Source organism: Nannospalax galili, unplaced genomic scaffold, assembly GCF_000622305.1.
Source record: "Nannospalax galili isolate Female #2095 unplaced genomic scaffold, S.galili_v1.0 scaffold1203, whole genome shotgun sequence".
Classification (NCBI taxonomy): Eukaryota; Metazoa; Chordata; class Mammalia; order Rodentia; family Spalacidae; genus Nannospalax; species Nannospalax galili.
The window spans coordinates 26,036-30,845 of record NW_008349001.1 but is presented as its reverse complement, the minus strand read 5'-3'; positions in this window follow the sequence as shown (position 1 = coordinate 30,845).

Here is a 4,810-nt window from a genome sequence, read left to right as displayed (position 1 = left end):
TTGTTTTGCATGAAAAGCTGGCTGATCTAGGCTTCAGGTTCTCTCTTGTGATTTTATATTGGAGTGGCCTAATTGCTTTTGGCTTCAGGAGATCCCATAGAGGCCCAAGTGAGTTGAGGCTCAGATGCTCTCAGGCTTTCTCCTAAGGTCTGGGTCCCTCCAGAAAAGATGCTGCCCTCAGGAATTTGGGGGCTGGGCTGCCCTGGAAGAAGGGCCCAGGATAGATGCTGGTCTCAGGAAGCTGGTAGCTGTGGCACCCAGAAAAGTAAAGGGTGGTGAGGGCGGGGCCAGGCCTAGAGTGTTCCTGTGGGCCTCAGGGAGGAACTGGATTGGTCCAGTTGCAAAGGAGCAGGAAGCAGTGGTGGCTCTGGGCCGAGAGGTTAGCCCCGGTATTTGGGGTGCCAAGACAAGAAATGGGCCTGCACCCGGGCTAGGAGGAGAGACACGGCAGAGCTGGGAGAAAGACGCTGGGGAAGTTGAGGCGCATGGGCATGCTGGAGTTACCCAGGGAAGGTGTTAGCACCAGGACACTAGAGGCTGTGCAGCCCAGCAAGCAAAGGAAGGTGAGAGCAGGATCAGGCCCAGAGGGTTCCTGGAGACCAGTAAATGTGCTGGCACCAGGACGCCTGGAAGCTGTGCAGCCCAGGGAAGTAAAGGGATGTGAGGGTGAGGTCCTTGTTATGTTTATCAAATTTGGCTTTTGACATTTGTCCTATTATTAGGAAACTGGTTTTCTGTACTTTCTTTTTTAACTTTTCTAATCTCTTGCTCTTTTCTGTTCCCTTCTACAACATCTGCCTCTATTTCTCTTCTTCCTGTCTGTTCAACCTTGCCTCTTCTCTTTCCATATCTTCATCTCACCGTCTCCACAATCACCTCTATAGTATTTGACTTCAGAGTATGTTCTACTACAGGAAAAGTTCATCATGTACTGGACAATGCTCTACCACCATCATGTGCTAATTCACAACAGTTATTGCTTATTGAAATGTCTTAAATACAGACTAATAAAATGTTGACAGCTTATGAATAATTCATTAGTGGAGATACTCTTTAATAGTTCATTAATTCAGTATGTTCATTAAAATAAGGGCAAACACTTCAGTGTGTTTCCCCACAAATGGCAGTACAAATTTCATTTGATATGCTACATTTAAAATAGGGAGACATGAAGTTGGAAGAGGGTAGGAAGGTGAATTGTATTTTTGAGGAGTCAGGGACATTAAGATGATCAAAATACTTTATATGAAATTCTCAAAGAATTAATTAAAATATATTTTCAAATAGTTGTAGGCTTAAAGCAAGTGAAGGGCAGGGACCTGAGTCCCTCCTCCATCCTCCATCCATTTCTGACTTTAGAAGGGATCATCTTTATTAAGAACCTACATGCTACGGATTTAGAAAGGGGAAGTCCTTGCCTTTAGCTGTGCTCCCTTGGAGAGTTTCAATGCAATGTTCATTCAGATGGCTTTGTTAAAGGAAAGGGGGCACAAAATAAAACCAAAACTCATGAACCTAGCAGGGCAGCATGGCACTCACCTTTAAGGCCAAGACTCAGCCAAGAGGCAGGCAGGCAAATCATTAGGATTTGGAGGCCAATCTGATCTACCTAGTAAGTTCCAGGCAAGCCAGGGCTCCAAAGTGAGACTCTGATTCCAAAATAACCAAACAAAACAACAAAAAGTCCTGAACCTTAGAAAGAGATTGGTAGTGGTGAGAGAGCAGTTGAAAGGTATGGGAGGGAGATTAGAGAGAGTGAAGGAAGGTGTAGTCAGAATACATGACATATGTGTGTGCATCTGTGAAGTAATAATAATAATAATAGTAGAATATTTCAGAATTGTGATAAAATATTGTACTCTTCTTATGTAACTCAAAAGGCACAACATGTTGTCTTAAGCAGAATAAAGAATTTCTAGTAAATGAAGTGCTAGAATTTGATAATAGAACACTTAGTTTATACTTGTATGTGTATGTGTGTGTGTATTGTATGTATGCAAGGTGTTGTGCATTAATATGTATGCACATGCCTTGATGTACACATACCTGTGTGTTCATACAGAGCCCAGATGTTGACTTCTGTTAACTTTTACTATTGCATTTAGATTTTAAAGATTTATTTATTCTTATTTTATGTGTATGAGTGTTATGCCTACATGTATGTCAGTGTATGCGTGTCCTGCAGTACCCAAGGAGGAGAGAAGAGGGCATGATGTCCCTGCTACTGTTGTTAGAGACAGTTGTTAGTCTCCAGCCCCCGCCCACATTGCTTTCTAATTTTAAAAAAGTGTCTCACAGAACCTGGGGCTTGGGTCAATAGTTCTACAAGACTGTTTGGCTAGTGAGTCATGGGATCTTCTTGTTTCTCAGTCTCACCTTGCCCCTGGGATTATTCTTGCTAACATATACTGACTTTGTGTTTTTATGTTGGTGCTTGGAATGCCTACTTGGTCCTTGAGTTTAAGAAGGAAGCAGTATATACACTGAGCCATCTTCCTAACTCCCAAGATTATGTTTGTTAGTATAGATTGGTTAAGATTTGTAGCCACGTGTGGAAAAAAAACCCTAAAGTGAAAAAAAGTATTGATAAGAAAATTGCTTTACCATTACCAAACACGGGCTTAATAGTTATTTGCCTTTCATATAAAATAAGATGAAAAGATATGTAGATTTAAATGGACATATAAAAGGGTAAAAATTAAAAGAAGGAATCTTTTTACTGTTTTTGTACTTTTGAAAACAATAGGAAGGTGAAATACCGATTCTGTGAGAAGCCCTCAAAATTCCCAATTCTGTTCTGACTTAATGACTTCATCTTATCCAGGCACCTGATACCCCAGAGGCTTTATATCAATATTGGCATAAGAAATAATAAAATGTGAGATGTAACCAAGAGACGTGTTAGGCCTACTCACTGGCCTATCTAATGACTTCGCATTTTAGGCATCCACCCTAGCCAAACAGACCAGACAGTTGAACATTTTGGAAAAATCAATTAACCAAACCAATTGTGTGGAATTATGAAAAAAATAAAACTCAGTACCTCTTAATGTGCATGAGAAAAAAATATAAAGTAAATAACACAAAAATAAAAAGTCAAAGGGCTAAAAGTCCTCCTCCTTTCCTTCCAATCTCTCGCCATGCTGCTATCTCTCCACAGCTACTTCTCCACACTAACTCTCACTAGTGGGCTTTGCCCCTGACTATCTTGCATCCCTCAGAGGAATAAGTATTTTTCTGGCTACAGTAATCATTGGAGCAGGAGAGCTTGAGCAGGTGAGAAGAACTGGTGGATTATTTTGACCCTTCAGAATCTGATCAAGAATGTGTTCGATGTGAACAATATTCTTGAGATACCTCCATTTATCCACACAGCTGTTACAGCCTGCTTTCATTTTCTGGGACACATGATGACCTCAGTGCAGTGAGAGACAGATGACCAGATAGTGGTCACAGGACATCACTGTGAGAATGGCCACCTAAGCCCAAGCCAAGGACACAAGGTAGAAAACCTGCATCACACACTGAGCATAGGGAATATAGGCACTGTCTGTCAGGAAATAGTAGATAGACTGAGTGATAGTGGGAGACAGGAAGGAGAGACTGAGAAGGGAAAGGTGCTACAGGAAGTAACATATTGGAGATTGCAGCTTCAGGACCAGCGTTGTGATGGTGACAACAATATGAAGTGACCTGACAAGACCAACAGGCACATCACCAAGAAGAGCAAAGAGTGTAGGATCTGCAGCTCACAGGTGTCAGAAAACCCCAGGAGGAGGAAGCCACTCACTGTGGTTACGTTTGTCACCATCACGTCAAGAATAGAAATTGTGGAAACTGAAATATAGAAATGCAGTAGGAAAATTGTCTAAGAATCTGTGCCTTTATTCAGCACTGTTCATTTCAACACTAAATGCTTAATTGTTGTTTATCTGATCTGCCCTCAATGCTAATAATCAAACATATATCTCTTACAAACAGAGCATTTACAGTTAGTTCTAGGAAACCAATAGTAACAGTAACCAATAGTAACTAGACCAACCAAAGTGGTCTAGTTAGTGGTAGTGTCTTTCAAAGGAAAACCTGTTGTTTTGCTCCCTTCATATCACTCTTTCCCTTCAAAAGAATTGCCCATTGCTCTGGTTTAAAGGCATCAGTAGAAACACTGATGGTCTTTTTATTAAAGAATCTTAACCTCTGGCTGGGGCCGTTTTGTGTTGAACCTTACGCTTTGGCAACACACAGATGACCCTGTAGAGAGTATATGATACTGCATCTTGAAGTACCACTTTCCCTTCAAAAGAATTGCCCATTGCTCTGGTTTAAAGGCATCAGTAGAAACACTGATGGTCTTTTTATTAAAGAATCTTAACCTCTGGCTGGGGCCGTTTTGTCTTGAACCTTACGCTTTGGCAACACACAGATGACCCTGTAGAGAGTATATGATACTGCATCTTGAAGTACCATTACTTGTGGTAGTTGATACCTGATTACTTCACAGTAAATAGCACGACCCTGCTTTACTATGAGCCTAGGACCACAATGTGTCCTTTTATTACTCTTCCAAATACAATGATATGTCACTGACCCATGGTGGAAATCAAGAGGAAAAACTCAGTTACTAGAAATTCTTACCTCAGACTCTCTTGGTGGGTGCCTCATTGGTCTGCCCTCATTGTCATCTGGTGTTAGGTATTTCTGTGAGAGTCTTAACTGCACTAACCTGCTATTTCTGTCACTTGTCTTCAGTTGTAGCCTTGGAATAGTTTCTGACCACTCACTGAAGGAAAGCGGAGAAAGTGGTTTTGCA